The following is a 17733-nucleotide window of genomic DNA, read 5'->3' as shown; positions in this document are numbered from 1 at the left end:
AAAAACAAAATTGCTAAAAAACTAATCAATAAAATAGTCCCATTTGCAATACCTACAAACTTAAGTGAAAAGAAGTAAAAATAAAATACCTAGGAATAAGTTTAAACAAATGACTAATCTCTACAACAAACATAACAAAATGCTGATGAAATAAATTGAAGAGGACAAAAGTAAATAGAAAGACACTTCCTGTTCATGGAGTAAAAAAATCTTTATTATTAAAATATCCACAGTACTCAAATCAATCTACAAATTCAATATTATTCCTAACAAAGCAAATATGTTTTCTCAGAACATAACTAAAAGTTTTATGCAATCACAAAAGGTGCCAAATAGCCAAAGCAGTCCTGAGCAAAAAAAGCTGAAGGTATTATAATACCTGACTTCAAAAGATACTACAAAGATATAGTAACCAAAACAACATGGTGTTAACATAGAGTACAAAAGAATTGAGTTCCTAGAGATAAATCCACAAATAACAGTGGACAGTTTGGGATAAGGTACCCATAGTGTACATTGAGGAATGGAAAGTTTCTTCCTTGAACTGTTCCAGAAAAACTGGATATATACTGAATATCCACAAGATGAAAACTAGATCCCCATCTTTCACCATATATAAAAAAAAACTACAAAAAAATGATAAAAAAATTAAATGTAAGACCCGTATCTATACAACTACTAGATGAAAATATAGAGAAATGTTTCAGTACATTGGTCTGGGAAAAGATATTTTTTGCTATCAATTCACAAACACAGGAAACAAAATATGTGATAAATTGGATTATCATAAACTAAAACTTCTTTATGATACTGAAACCCATCAAAATAATGAAGACATAACTGACAGAATAGAGAAAATATCTGCAAGCCATGTATCTGACAAGGGACTAATATTTAGAATATACCAGTTAATCAAAAACTCAAGACAAAAACAATTCAGTTTTCAAAAGACTGAAAGACACAGACTTTTTCACAAAGACAGTAAAAAAATGGCCAATAAAGGATCAACCTAGGCACCTACTGACAAAAGAATAGATAATGAAAATGTGATATGTAGATACAATGAAATATTATTCAGTCATCAAAAGGATGAAAGCTTGTCCATTGTGAGACGAGAGATGAAGTAGAAGACATTATGTTAAGTGAAGCAAGTCAGGCTCAGAAAGAATATGTTCTTCGACATATATAGAACAAAATTTGGATCTCAAAGAACTGGAGAAGAAAATGGTGGTTACCAGAGCCTGAGTATGACATGGGGAAAAGAAGACAGAGAGTGAATTATTAACAGGTAGAAGGGTACAGCTGGACAGGAAAAATAACTCCTAATGTTTTACAACACAACAGCCTAACTATAGTTCACAACAATTAACTGAAAATATTTCAAAATAGGTAGTAGAGAAAATTTCAAATATTCCTACCACAAAGAAATAATAAATGCCTTAAGTGACAGAGAAGCTAATTACCCTGACATTATCTACATTTGTGCACATGTATTAAGTGTCAGATTATACTCCATAAGTTTGTATAATTACGATGCATCAATTAGAAGTAAAGATACTTTTAAAGAAAAGAATGAAGAGATAACAGGAGCAAAAAGTAAAACTCTCTTTATTCAAAAATGACCGTATCTCACATGTAGAAAAGTTCTAAACAACCTAAAAAAAAAAAAAAACAGAATAAAACAAAACTCACCACACCCTGACCAAAACTGCTAGGATAAAATTACTTTGTACAAATTTTAAAAACTGTATTTTTGTGTAATAGCAGGGAACAATCTAACACAAAATAATAAAATCGCAGTTACAAGATAAAATATGAAAACGATTAGAAAAGAATTGATTCATTACAATTCATATGAAAACTTCAGAAGCTATTGTGTAAAATAGGACAAGTTTATCCCCAAATTTGTATTCTGCAAAGGACCTATAATACTCAAAACAACTTTGAAAAGGAAGAACAAAGTAGAAATACTATATTACCTAATTTAAAAATATTACTCAAGGGCTGTGGCTGTGGTTCAGTGGTAGAGTATTTGCCTAGCACATGTGAGGCCCTGGGTTCTATCCTTAACATCACATAAAAAATAAATGAATAAAATAAAGCTATAGAAAAAAAAGTTACTTCATTTAAAAAAAAATCTTACTCAAATGCTACTCAAAGAAGGTAGCATGGGGGTAAGGACAAATAGCTCAGAATGCAAACCAATCTACAAGTTCAGTGTTGTTATCTTTATACCTAAAGTAGTCAGATACATCCATTAAAATAAAGAGAGATTAATATATTTTGAAGATGCAAAACTTCTTGGGCAAATTCTAGCAAATCACATTCAATAATATTAAAAAATAAAAAGAAAAAACTACAACATGACTGTGGGTTTTGACCCATGAATAAATGTAAACATATGAAAGTCAAACAACTCAGTTCATCACATTAACAATGTTCAAAAAGAATATTACACAATGATCTCCAGATGCAGAAAAGCAACTCATAAAATCCAATGTACATTCTGAATTAAAACTTTCTGAAGAACAGAAACAAACAAACTTCGTCAGTCTAATAGATGGCATCTATGAAAACCTTACAGTAAACAATACATTTAATGGTGAAAGACTAATTTTTATAGACAAAAAGCCAGACTAATGAGAAATATATATTGCATAATTCTATTTCTGCAAAAGTCTAAAAGAGAACCATGATCAAATAGCAGAACAGGATGATGCAAGGGTAAAGTGCTGAGAAAGTAGATAGGGAGGAACTACAAAGTGCCAAGAAAAATCTTCTAAGGTTGATGGACTTATTATTTATCTTGTGGCTTTTCAGGTACATAATATGTCAAAACTCATTCAATTATACAATTAAATGTGCAGTTTTACCTCAATTATACATTCACAAAGAACAAAAGACTACATGACTGCATGCCACATACATGTAAGCTCTTTTTTTGTTGTTTCAAATAAATGGGTCAGTATTGGATTATATGCAAGGTTTATGCAAAAAAGAGGATATAAAGATCTAACCAGAGAATCCATACTAAAACTAAGGCCTTGGTCCTGTTTCAAAAGATATTTATATACTTTTGAGTTAAAATGTTTAAATTCTGCTAAAATCTCAAAGTTATATATAAACACACACCTACACACAAAATTTCTTATGTTAAACTACTGCTTTATATGAATTTATCAACTACAGTTTCAAATCCATCTGAAAACAGTGCTTCTATTGGAGTGTATCTACCTATACATATACTGCATCTAAGTAACAGAAATATAGGTACACATACAATCTATTAATTTATGTCAAATATGCTTATATAATGTAGTATTTTCAAAGTTTTATGACTTCACAGAAAGACAAAATAAACTCATTCGTAAGGTAGTATGACAAAAAATATTTCACCAACAATTCCTTTCTTATTCTTGTCCTTTTTCTTCTTAACAGACATGTTTAAAAAAGATTAGTCATTAATTTGATCATTAAACAAGACAGTAAGTAACACAGATCAAGAAGTAAAGCATTTAATTTTTTTCAAATGTGAAAAACATATCTTATTAAGGCTACATTAATTTAATAATCACATAAATATTCTATTAGTACAAATGCCAAGTCCATAGGCTGCCTCCAACAGTAGACAGTCTGAGTTTGGAAGAATGTGGCAGTAATAAGTGCATATTCTCCACATGTCATTTACATAGCATTTACAGCCACAGTTGTTTTCCAGAAAACAAAAGTAATAATTAGTAGAGTATTATGGCTTCACAGTTAGTCTGTTACAAATAAGCAATAATTATCTAAGGTAAAGACTTTCTAAATGACTTTAAAAATCCCTTACCGGTATCTATGAACAAATATGCCCTTAAAAATAGAGTTCATCATATTTTCGATTTCGTCCTGGTTTTCTTGTAGCTGGTGGGAGGAGAAAAGACAGTAAAAAACGTAAATTGAAAAACTGGCTATTTTATTTGGAATGAACATTTCCAACTGTTTTAAAATCCTGGTTATTATCTATCCTTTCTCTCATTATGCAATAGATGTTTGAAATAACCAGTATACTTGCATTATTTCTACAGCTTTATCACCTTAAATCTCTTGCTGTCTCTATCTAGACACGGATTAGCTAGGAATGGTAGTGAATATCTGTAATTTAAAGGACTCAGAAGCCTGAGGCAGGAGGAATTCAAGTTTGAAGCCAGTTACAGCAACTTAGCAAGATCCTCCGCAACTTGGTGAGACCCTGTCTAAAAATAAAAAAAATAAGAACTGGGGATTGAAAAAGAACTCAGTAGTGCCTCTAGGTTCAATCCCCATTTATTAAAGAGAAAAGAAACAAGAAGAAAAAATAGATATATACTACATAGTGACTAACAAGGTAAAGTGATCAGGCTCCTATCTCCAAAGTATCATCTGCTAAAAGATGGGAGCCATTACAGCATGTTAGCATAATGATAAGACTTATCTAATCCCAGGGGACAAATTGAAGTCAGAAAAGAGAGAGAGAACAATCTGAAAAACAATGTTCTAAAGTGAACGGGGATTAGATTCATTGTACAAATATAAGGACTGGCCTTAGAGGGCATTGTAGTAAGAGAAAAGACAGAACGTATAGATATTACAACTATTGTAGCCAGACAGGTAGGTTTAATCCTTGAATAATCCTCTTCTGATTGTTTCCATTAAAGAACAAGATAATCAACTAAGTGTGAAGACAAGACAGGAGGTTTTATAGTTTTGAGGTAAGGCATAACCTTGTAAGGAAGTGCAAATAACTCTAGAATGAAATATCATAGGGTTTACTAGGCAGCATTAAAAAGGTTCCATTGACAGATTAACAGAAAATCCAGCCATTATAGTTAGGTTTCCTCCCCAGTCACTTTCAGGTACTCTGATGCAAGTGTGGTGCATATGGTGATACAGGGTTTTCTAGGGAGTATGACAAAGGGAGACAGAGGCAAGAAATTGAGGGTATAAAGAAGGATGTGATTATAATAAATAATGAAAGGAAAAAAGAGATAGATATTGTGTGAAGAATAATAAAAATACTGGGATGGAACTGCAAATTGGTGCAACCACTATGGAAAGTGGTATGGAGATTCCTCAGAAAACTTGGAAAGGAGCCACCATTTGACCCAGCTATCCCACTCCTCGGTTTATACCCAAAGGACTTAAAATCAACATATTATAGTAATGCAGCCACTCTATGTATAAAGAAGCTCAATTCTCAATAGCTAAACTATGGAACCAACCTAGGTGTCCTTCAATAGATGAATGGATTAAAAAAGGGGTACATATACCCAATGGGATATTACTCAGCTTTAAAGAAGAATGAAATTATGACATTTGCTAGTAAATAGATGGAGTTGGAGAATATCATGCTAAGTGAAATAAGCCAATCCGAAAAAACCACAGGCCAAATGTTTTCTCTAATATAAAGATGCTAATTCACAATAAAAGAAGAATGTTACCTTAGACTAGGTAGAGGGAATCGAAAAAAGGGGAGGAAAGGGGATTTAGGGATAGGAAAGATAATGGAATGAAACAGTCATTATTACTTTATGTATGTATGTGACTGCATGATCAATATGATTCTATAACATGAACACTCAGAAAAATGAAAAAATTATATCCCATCTATAGATATCAAAGTGCATAAATGCATTCTACTATCATGTATAACTAATTAAAACAAATAAAAAATTAAAAAAAATACTGTGTAAAAGTATTTCAGGACCAAACAGAAGAAAAACAGTAGATGAGTAGGAAAACAGAAAAAAACCACTACACTGCCCTGGCTGGTCTAAAACTCATAGGTTCAAGTGATCTTCCAAAGTGGGGAGGGGACTATAGGCACATGTTACTATATCTAGTGTCTAAAAGTGTTTGATAATGGGACACATTAGATTATTAAGAGAGGGTTGATAATACTTAATTTTGCATAAGCCTTACTATAAAAAGCTTAGGTTAAAAGGGGGCTATGATAAACTTCATCATTTTCAAATGATAAAGATTTAACTAATTGGGACTGGGGTTGTGGCTCAGGGTAGAGCACTTGCCTAGCATCCATGAGGCACTGAGATGCACCCACATAAAAACAAACAAAAAAACCAAAGAAATAAGCAAGCAAATAAAAGTATCCTATCCATCTACAACTAAAAAACTATTTAAAAAAAAGATTTAACTAATCCCTTTATCCCTTTAAATTTGAAGCAAAATAGGAAGGAGAAAAGATTTTTCATCTTCAAAGAATCCAGAAAATACCTGCAGTCTCAAATCACAAATATATGAATAGCAAGGAGACGAGGAGGGAACATTCAAATCAAAGAAAGAGGTAGAAAAATCATGACAGCTATTATCTGTGAAACAAAAAGCCATTTTGCTCTGTAAAATGCAGAAACAGACTGCATCTGTTCCACAGAAGATGGAAAGTGATATAGTCTGTAAAATATGCAATTAAATTCCCATGTCCTCACCAAACCTAGGCAGCCTGGCAATTTTTCTACCACATACTTATTTTGGAAGTCCAGACATTTATTTCTTGAGGAAAATAAACCAGAGATTTGGAATCATCGTATATATACATATGCATACATACACACACACACACATATGTGATTCACATTAACAATTATATGTGATGTGCAGAATGTCAAGCACTTCCTCACCCTACCCAACTCCAAAATGTCAAGACAGCCATTATACATGCTTCTGCAAAGAAGCTGATCTTTTACAGGAGAAAAAAAAATTACCAAAGCCAACATCTGAAGACCTATAATGAAAACATTAGTTTACCACTAGACAACCCCACAATGATACCCACCAATCTGGAAAAAACATACACCAGAGTATAGCACCGTAAAATTTCAGAATACTAGGAACAAGTAGCAAAATGTAAAAGTTTCTAAAGACAAGAAACAGGGTCATTACTTGGCAGAGCAGCTCAAGACTGTTATCCCAGTGACTGGAAGACTGAGACAGGAGGATTCCAAGTTTGAGTCCAGCCTCAGCAACTTAGTGAGATGCTGTCTCAAAATAAAAAAATTAAAAGGGTTAAGGATGTGGCTTAGTGGTTAAGTGCCCCCCCCCCACCGAGTTCAATAGGGAGGGAGGGAGGGAGGGAGGGAAGGAAGGGAGGAAGGAAGGAAGGGAGGAAGGAAGGAAGGGAGGAATGGAGGGAGGGAGGGAAGGAGAGAGGCTTGAAATATTTTAATTAATTATTTATTTGTAAAGTTGTTGATGAACCTTTATCTTATTTATTTATATGTGGTGCTGAGAACCGAACCTAGTGCCTCACACATGCTAGGCAAGCATTCTCTCACTTAGCCACAATCCCAGCCCTTGAAATCTTAATAGCGAAGAACTTCTCAGGAGCAATACTGGAAGATAGAGACAAATTCTGAAGAAAATAATTTGTAATATTTAAATCTAAATTGCAGTCAACTATTAAATAAGAGGCCAAATCCATATTTTGTAAACATGCAAAATCTCAAATATTTACTTCCCTGATATCCTTTTATTCATAAATGTATCAGGTAATATCCTATACCAGAAAAGGAGACTAAATTAAGGGGAAAAATATAATAGGGGATCTAAAAGATAAAGGATCCAAACAACAGGAAAAACAGAAAATTTATATAAATTGAGGGACAGTACAATTGTAGCAAATAAGGTTATGATTTTAAAAAAGTAAAAGCACATTAAAATTCTTGTTAAATAAATTTAACACTTATTTTATTTCCTTGATTCTATTTAACTTAAGTCACTAAGTTAATAAATACAAGATACAAAATGTTTGTAAAGTGATTTTTAAAAACAAGGTTTATTTTAAGAAACTGGTTTCTAAAATAAAGCCGATTTTCAGAACTGTTAAAAAAAAACAAAAGGAATGTAAAAACCAACAAAAAGAAAAAATTTTAAATTACTCTAGACTCAAAAAAGATATTAAAATTTTAAAGTCATACTTTTCTTTTACAGATATAATTATATGATGTGGAGGTATTTGTGGTTTTGGCCAACTGTATATTAACCCCAAAATACTACAAGGTAATGATTAACAAATATTAGAAACTTGAATTAAAGTTTTATACCTGTAGTATGGGTGAGAAAGATGAATGATAAAGTAAAATAACAGAAGGGATAAAAGTACAAGGCAATGAAAACTTGTACTTTTTAAGAAACACTTAAAAATGAGTAGGAAAATTTAAATATAAAGACAAAAATTAAAAGAGAAATTATTTATACTCTATGGTCTCTTTTTTTGATGATGACAGATTGTACTAAACTTTTCAAATCCTAACCATAAAAAACAGAAATAATCTGTCTGTTTAAGAATTATAAAATACTTAGTGAATTTAATAAATAGAATATGGGTTCTGAGAATCAATAGGTAAGTAAAATGAAAATGCATCATATTAATATTCCTTAACAGCAATTTTTCTAAATTCACTAACTTGTCTTTTTTCCCTGATTTCCCCATTAGCCATGTCTATTATTACTATAAGTAGGTATTCAAACATTCTGTATGAACACAGACAAATACTATTAGCCCTCTTGTCATTATAGAGTAAGAGCTGCAACTTACTAAATTCCAGACACCATTCCAAACTCTCTTAATCTCTTTTAGAAAGAAGTAACTGTCATTATCTTTCCCACTTTGCATTTGAAGAAAATGAGACCAGGTAGGTTAAGATTATCCAACTAGTAAAAGGCACAGAGAAATGGGAATCCAGAAAGTTTGGCTCCAAAACCCATTCTATCAATCACTAATATATGGTTTCAGCAACTAAAAGCCAAAGAAAAGAAATGTCAATATTCTAAAGCAAAATGATTTTCACCCTACTATTAATAAATAAAGCAATTTCACATACATAATGTCTTTCTTCACAGAAAAAGTTTAGAGATGCTAAGAAATGTTAATAAATAATAAACCATATGCAAATATAAAATCAACCACAAGTTAACATAATAGTGTCAAACAATAAAGTATAAAGAAATATTTAATCCTTCAAGAGTTTTATCTTGAAATTTATCTTGAAACCATTTATCAAGACTGCCCTTATATAATGATCTTGACCACATTTTAAAATTTTTCCCAAACTCAATTTGGAAAAAATTAAAACAGAATCAATTACTTCATTATTAATACAGATACTTAATTCTTTATTCTCCTTTGTTCAAATAAGCATCTTCACCTTAAAAGTGAGAGGTAGCCAGCCAGTATTAGATTAATACTATCTGCAACATCATTAGAAAATTACATAGGTGAGAAAATAATGAAAAATAAAGTTAAACCAATGTTGCTCATTCTGAAAACTGCCATCTAACAAAAATTTGAAGTGAACAAGTTCTGAAGTATTGACATACAGTTTAAAAGCAGTTGCTTAAAAATGAGATAACTATAATTCTGAAGAAGATTCTTGGAAGAAACCATTATTTTCATAATTCCAAACAAAGTGCTAAATCAAAGAAAGTCCTATTTATTCATGACCATGTTTAAAAAAAAAAAACTTTCTCCTAAAGTATAAAAACTTCATCAAATTGGGGGAAAATATTCCCAGTCTCAGACTATAAATCCACCAGAATTAGTGTAAGAAAATGTTTCTTAGGTAAGTTAAATCCACAAACTGTTCTAATATGTCCAACTGAGAGCTATTATAAGGGTACTTAGTTCTGAGGATTAAGAGTTAATAAAAACTGTACTGCAATGTGAGCCTTCTTTATTTAACGGGTCAAGCAAATAAAACACTATACTTTAAATTTTCAATTAATAGAAAAGAAAAATAAGGAAAGTAGGAAATAAAATGTAACTGTTATCAGCCTGTTTCAATTTAATAATAAAAGTACTCCAAAAAGAGTTTACCTCCAATGAAAAGTTAGAATACTTATAAACTGGGATAACAGACCTGAAGAACTACAGAATGTTGAAAACTTTTAACAAAAATGTAGTATACAGTTTAACTCAATGCATAAACACTGATAATAGGGACACATTAGTTAATTCATAATAAGAAAGTGGGATATTTGGAAAACAGATTAAAAGTACTACTGATAAGATCACTCTAGTAACTTATGAAGCTATGGAACTCATCACATCTGTACCCTACAAAATAACTAACCTGATTCTCTCTCTTCTCAGCTAAGATATAAGCAATGTCAAGGAGCATTTTATTCCAAAGCCGATAATCATATCTGGCCATAACTGCTTTGTAACTGTCCATGCACATAGTCTTTGAAGCAGAGGATTAAATGTTCCTGCCCATTTTATCTAGTCCCTAAGACTTGTCCTGCAAAGTGAATAAAAATGATTATCTTTTAATCTATGCCTCAATACATACCATAAAAAAAGAGGACAAAGATGAGAAAAAAAAATCCTTGACAATATGGATAATTATTGTCCAACCTAGAATTAAGTTCTCAGCAAGCCCTCTGTGCTTTGTTGAAAGAAAGGTGATTGATATGTCTCACACATTTTATTCAACTGAGCTTCAGAAGATATGATGATTAATATAGACATATGGGAATTAAAGTACTATTTTGAAACAAATTTAGAGAATGACTGAAAAATAGGTTCTAAGTTTTAAAAAAATCAGTATAAAGAATGTTGATAACTTCCACTTTTCAATATTTGATTTTGAAAAACAATTTCAAATGCAAATAATCTACATGATGAAATTTTTAAGAGTTTGGGTGAAAACAAAAAGGCATTCATAAAGCAATATTAAGAGCTATCATGAACACAAGTAAATAATGGGAAAAGAGACAACAAAGAACTCGAAGGAAGCTACTCAACTTAAACAGAATAAAAGCCATAATGAAAATATACAAAATTAGCAGATATAAGCAACCAAAGGGATAGTGAAAATGAGTCAACAGAAAGAAGAACTAAAATGAATCATCATAATAAATGTAGTTAAAATACAGAAATACATCATTTACATGGCATCGAAGGACAAATGCAAATGAATTAAAGTGTGTTGTTCAAAGAATTAAGACAACATGCTATTTTTGGTTCCGGAACTGAAGACAGGGAATTGTGCCTAACCATGCCCTCTACCACTGAAATATATATCCCTAGTCCCAAGTCAATATTTTAAAAGTGAAAATATCCTGCATATTTCTATAATACAATACTCTTTCTCTTTTCCCTTTTTTACCCCTCAGTACTAGGGACTAGAACCCAAGGGTTCTTTATCACTGAGCTACATACTCATCCTTTTTATTTTGAGACAGGGTCTTATTTAAGTGTCTGGGCTGTCCTTGAAATTTCCATCCTCCTGCTTCAGGCCGGCCAAGTCACTGGGATTAGAGGCATGCACCAAGGTGCCCAACTTCTGTTCTTAAATAGTTGTGTGGCACAAAGTTTTCTGGATTCAAGAGAGGTAGTCTACTGCTAAAGAAGAGCCCCAGATTGCTCTGAAACATAAGATCTATAAACTAACCTTTCTGCCTTTTTTGTGAATTGTCATTTCAAAACACTACCAGCAGAACAGTATCTAAGGTTAATCTTCAATTTGTTGCTTCTCCTTCTCTCCTGACTTTAAGAAAATAGATAATAACTTCTTTTTGAAGGCAAGTGCATTAATTTTTTATGACAGCAACTTTGGCTTTTTAGAAGCAATTTCTACCTTATGTTTAAGTTGTGTATATTTCAAATCACTGAAGTCTTTATGCATCTGACAACCAGGTAATTGGGCATTACTGTACACAGAGAGAAGTAAGATAAAAAGAAAATAGAAAACAAAAAAAAAAAAGAAAAAGCAGACATATGCAGAAGATATTAAAGGCCATGAAATTAGAGAGCAATGTGTAGTATCACACAACTTACTGAATAAACATTTTAATTATATTTTAAAAAATATATAACTACGTAAAAAACATTTCTCTTCCTAATAATGAAGAGGAGGATATTCTCAAAACAGAATAAACTGTGTTTGCTTTATGTTCAGTACAGAAATATTTAACAATAAATGATATTTCTATTTTACCTTTTATATAAAGATAAAACTAAGTAAAACATCTCCCTCTCCTCTTAACAATGAGAAAAAAGACAATGGTAAAAGAAAATAAATCGTTTCATATTTGTTTGGCATAAAACTGTAGAACACTAATCATAGCTGTATAGAACAAAAAATAAATAAATAAAAAGAAAATTGGAAAAAATGAATGGATTATCTCAAATAACTCCAGATAATATTATCATACTGGAATTGGGTAATAGGTCAAGCCAGAAAACAACACAATATTTAATCAGGCATTTGTAGCATATTGTTCCCAAACCACCAGGATCAACATCATTTAGAAACTTGTTAAATCCTGAGGGTGAGGCCCAATAATCTGTTTCTACATGTCTTTAGATGATTCTTATGCATGCTGAGGTTTGAGAAACAATGTTTTAAATAAATGAAATACTAAAATTTAAATGCAAGATGAAATGTATGTAGTTAACCTAAATCTGGTTTGTCATGGTAAAAATTAAGATGGAAGATACACAAAGTTACTGCTACAAAAAGATGTAAGTTGGGAATATTGAAATATGTTTATATATACACATGTGCTCTCACATGCACATTCCATACATGAATGAAAAGGAACAGTCATTTTAGGTAAGCACAGTTAAAGTAGTAGAGGCAAAACAGACAATTACTCAATTAATAAAATTATCTTTTGGGAAAACAAAAAAATGAATATACTTGGCTGACAAGTTAATAATAATTCTAAATGAAGAAAGCAAAGGTAAAAACTTATCAGTTTTTCATATTATCTGAATGAACTGATATTAGTACCTGAATGAACTGATATTAGAGACATTAGGTCTAGATATGTTTAAGTTAGCAAAGCATTAGTTACAGAAAGAATATCTGTTTTATACTAGATAGAATTGTTTAAAATATTTGCAATAAAACAATAAGCCATAAAGCAATGTAATTAAGTAGAGGAAAAAACAATGCCAATTTGGAATTTCCACTATCATTAATTGGGTTTACCAAAGAATATGGCATAGTTACCTCTTAAAATATTTTGGTTGTAAAATATAAAGATGTAGGAAAACACATTCAGAAAGAAATTTACTGACAAATTTTTATTTTTAAGGTTATCAGATGCCAGATAAGCAAATAGGCTTAAACTTTACCCTAACAGATAACACAAATCACTGAGATGAATTTGGCAGAATGTTATTTTCCAGAACACTGGTATTAAATTAATATTTGCTCTAAAGAAGGCTTAACTGAAATAAAATATACTTAACAAACCAAATGGAAAAGAAAGAACATGTTGGTAACTTACCAGCAAGGGTACTTGTATGCCTAAAAGCTCTGACTTGGGAGTCTGACAAACCAGTCAAAAGGGATATTACTGTATCCATCATATACTCATCATAAATAATGCTATATTGACACTGTCGAATCAGGACTCCAATAAATTCACAAAAATTTGATCGAAACTTTTTCCACTGTGGTCCAGGCATGGTAAGGGGACAATCACCACTGTCCTAAAAAGTATAAAAAGAATAGTAAGTATGACATGATAGTATATTGATCAAAGGTCCCCACCCCTCCTTTTTTTGGTACCAGGAATTGAATCCAGTGGTTAAGCCACTGGGTTAAGCCCCACTGGATTTTATATTTTATTATTTTATATTTTATTTAGAAACAGAGCTAAGTTGCTTAGGGCCTCACTAAGTGGGCAAGAGGAACAAGCATTGTAAGCAATATAATTAGCAAAGTCATACTAATGGGACCATAGAGCTACATTGTTTCATAAACTAAAATAGAATTTCTAGTATTAAAATAACAAAATAAGGGCAGGGGCATAGTGACTCATAAAGGAAACTAAGGAAGTTACACTTCATTCTCGAGGCAGTGGGTGGCTGATGAATGATTTTGACCAAGTGAGTAACTAGCTTTATAAAGAAATAACTGATTGCAATGTAGAGAATAGTCAGTCATTAGGCAAAGGAACAGAAAAAGAGCTAAGGAGACTTACCATTCTAACATATTCATAAACAAAATGAGAGATGGAGCAGGAAATTTAAGGCAGTAGCAATGGTGAGGAAGATAATGGAAAGAATGTGATAAACATTGAAATAGTGCAAAAATAAAATTACCAGTTTAAATGACACACAAAAATAACTTTTATGTTTTTGGTTTGGTTGACTGGTGGATTTTACACAACAGAAAATAAAAATTCATTGTTCCTGACAACTGATAGGTGTTGGGAAAAAGTATAATGGCAGCCACACCCCAGGAAAAAAAAAAAAGCCAACATGGCGCCTAAGGACCTTCTCTTCCTATTTTCCCCTTTTTTCACTGGTGCGAAAAGTTCCCACCAGTGTGAACTCTCACGCTGGCGTCAATTTCAAATCTCTCTGGCAGGAAACCTTAGCCCCAATAAGAACTAATTTCGTGGGCTCCGGAACTGACATCTGGAGGAACTTACCAATAAACAAGTGAGCCGTCATTTACCTAAGCCCTGCCATCTCTCCTTAGATCTATATAAGCCCACAGCCTTTTGTAATAAAGTGGAACTCTCCTCAGCGAAGTGTCTTGTGTGGAGGAATTCTTTCAATAGGGGGACTAAGTTTTGTTTAGGAATGCCCAATTACTCTGTCCCATAAGAATAGATGGGACACACTTTAATTCAAAACATTTTATGTAGAATATCCAATTTCCAGACTTCAGGCCACACTGATTTAAAGATTTAAAATAAACCCAAAGTTTTAGGAACAGATTATTAATGAACACTGAAAGCATTATTTGGCCAATTTTCAATGGTTGTCAAACCATTATTTGGCAATTGCAAAAAAAAAAAAGAAAATGTAATTTTACAAAGAGATGCAATTCACCTTAAACAAGGCTCAGTTTTAGCTCTGCTAATCAATACCCTGGTATATATTGCACACAAAATTTCACCAATGAATTTCCTTGAAAAAAAATCTAATCTAAGGAGGTCCTTAGACCTGACGTTCAATGAAAGAACAAAAAGGACATAGGAACATGTTAAATAATACAGAAAGAAAAAAAAATCTGGGAAACAAAAAATGTGGGATGTTTTACAAGACAACTAGTTTAATGCTGTAAAAAAGTTAATGTCAGGCTAGGATTATAGTTCAGTGGAAGAGTGCTTGCTGCACATGTGTGAGGCACTGGGTTCAATTCTCAGTACCACATAAATAAAGATCCATCGACAATGAAAAAATATATACTAAAAAAAGTTAATACCACCTAAAGAAAAAAAAAGTTGAGAAATTGTTTAATAGTTTCAAAATGTCCTAAAGACATAACAATTAAATACAGAAATGTCAATTAGTATGTTTTAGTCACACTAGCTTCTTTATGATCCTTTAAATACACTAGGTATGTTTCCATTTCAGGGTCTTTGCCCTTGTTTTCTCTTCCTTCAGATATGAGTTTAATGAGAGGCATCATCTTCTTCAAGTCTTTGCTCAGTGTCACACTCTTGAGAGGTGTTCTTGAATGTACTATGTTAAATCATCCCTTTTGGGCCAATCTCTTACTGATTTTATTTTTCTGCACAGTATTTATTGCCATCTATCATACTACAGTATTTTGCCTAGGTGTTTATTCTTTGGCTTTCTCCTCTTAACTAAAATAAAAATTTTGAGAGGGCAGGGGTTTGTGTCTAGTGCATTCAAGTGTTATATCCTCAACGCTTTGAATGTAAAAGACATTCAAATATTTATTGATCAAATGAATAAGTCACCACAAGAATACTATTTTCAATATGATTCTAAAAATGATGATAGGGATATCTAAGAATATTTTATTCATGTTCATTCTTTAATCATCAACTTTGGTGATTTGTTTCCTTAGCCGCAGACTGAGGAACTAGTAAATGAATTCAGCAAATTAACAGGATACAAAATCAACACTCATAAATCAAAGGCATTTCTGTATATCAGTGACAAATCCTCTCACAGTACACTAAAGAAATAAATTAAAGAAGACCTTAGAAGATGGAAAGATCTCCCTTGTTCTTGGATAGGCAGAATTAATATTGTTAAAATGACCATACTAACAAAAGCATTATATTTAAAATCCCAATGATATTCCTTATAGAAATAGAAAAAGCAGTCATGAAATTCATCTGGAAAAATAAGAGTCCCAGAATAGCTAAAGCAATCCTTAGAAAAAAGAGTGAAGCAAGTGGCATCACTATACCAGAACTTCTGTATTACAGAGCAACAGTAACAAAAACAGCATGGTATTGGCACCAAAATAGACTGGTAGACCAATAGTACAGAATAGAGGACACACAGACTAACCCACATAATTACAGTTATCTTATATTAGACAAAGGTGTCAAAAACATATACTGGAGAAAAGATAGCCTCTTCAACAAATGGTATGTTTGCTAGGAAAACTGGAAATCCATACACAACAAAATTAAACCCCTCTCTCTCACCATGCAAAAAACTCAATTCAAAGTGGATCAAGGAACTAGTAATCAGATACCCTGCATCTAAATGAAGAAAAAGTAGGCCCCAATCTCCATCATATTGGATTAGGCCCCTACTTCCTTAAATAAAACTCCCTATAACACAAGAATTAAAATCAAGAATTAATAAATGGGATGGATTCAAACAAAAATGCAAAAGAAGCAATCAGTGAGGTGAACAGAGAGCCTACAGCTTGGGAGCAAATTTTTATCACTTGCATATCAGATAGAGCACTAACCTCTAGAGTATATAAAGAACTCAAAAAGCTAAACAACAACAACTAATAATAATAATAATCCTCCAATCAATAAACGGGCTGAGGAACTGAACAGACACTTCTCAGAAGGTAATATACAATCAATCAACAAATATATAAAAAAGTTCAACATCACTAGCAATTAGAGAAATGAAATCAAAACTAAACTTTAGATTTCATCTTACTCCAGTCAGAATGGCAACTGTTAAGAATACAAACAATAGTAAGTGTTGGCAAGGATGTGGGGGAAAAGGCACATTCATACATTGCTGGTGGGGCTGCAAAATGGTGCAGCCAATATGGAAAGCAGTATGGAGATTCCTTGGAAAACTGGGAATGGTACCACCTTTAGAGCCAGCTATCCTATTGCTTGGTCTATACCAAAAGGACTTCAAAACAGCATACTACTGGAACACAACCACATCAATATTATTGCAGCACAATTCACAATAACTAAACTCTGGAACCAACCTAGACGCCCCCCTTCAGTAGTTGAATGGATAATGAAAATGTAGTATATATACACAATGGAATATTACTCAACAATAAAAGAGAATAAAATCATGGTATTTGCAGGTAAATGGATGGAGTTGGAGAATATAATGCTAAGTGAAGCTTGCCAAAAAAAAAAAAAAAAGCTAAATGCTTTCTCTGATATAAGGAGGCTGATTCATTGTGAGATTGAAAGGGGCAGCATGGTAAGATTAGACGAACCCTAGATAGAGGAAAGAGAAAGAAGGGAACAAGGGGGTAAAAAAGATGGTGGAATGAGATGGACATCATTACCCTAAGTACATGCATGAAGACACGAATGGTGTGAATATACTTTGTATAGAACCAGAGATATGAAAAATTGTGCTCTATATGTGTAATATGAACTGTAATACATAACAAATTAAAATAAAAAATTAAAAAGAAATGAATATATAAAATCAAAGCAACAATGAATGCCAATATCATACCTTTTAAATGTCTTGCCCAAAACTGTTATCAATTAGTTAAATGAGATACTGCCAAATGTTTTTCTTTT

General features: G+C 32.2%; 1 pseudogene across 1 annotated transcript in view; it reads right to left on the bottom strand.

Annotated features, from left to right (window-relative positions):
- Positions 1-13466, bottom strand: part of LOC144373522 (endothelin-converting enzyme 1-like) — a 64226-nt pseudogene extending 50760 nt beyond the window's left edge. Inside the window, exon 1 of the transcript XR_013433173.1 lies at positions 13276-13466. The product of XR_013433173.1 is annotated as an endothelin-converting enzyme 1-like (transcript). The remainder of the gene's footprint in view (positions 1-13275) is intronic.
- Between the last annotated feature and the right edge of the window lie 4267 nt (positions 13467-17733).

Source organism: Ictidomys tridecemlineatus, unplaced genomic scaffold (assembly GCF_052094955.1).
Source record: "Ictidomys tridecemlineatus isolate mIctTri1 unplaced genomic scaffold, mIctTri1.hap1 Scaffold_42, whole genome shotgun sequence".
NCBI lineage: Eukaryota > Metazoa > Chordata > Mammalia > Rodentia > Sciuridae > Ictidomys > Ictidomys tridecemlineatus.
This window is presented reverse-complemented; position numbering and strand designations above follow the sequence as displayed.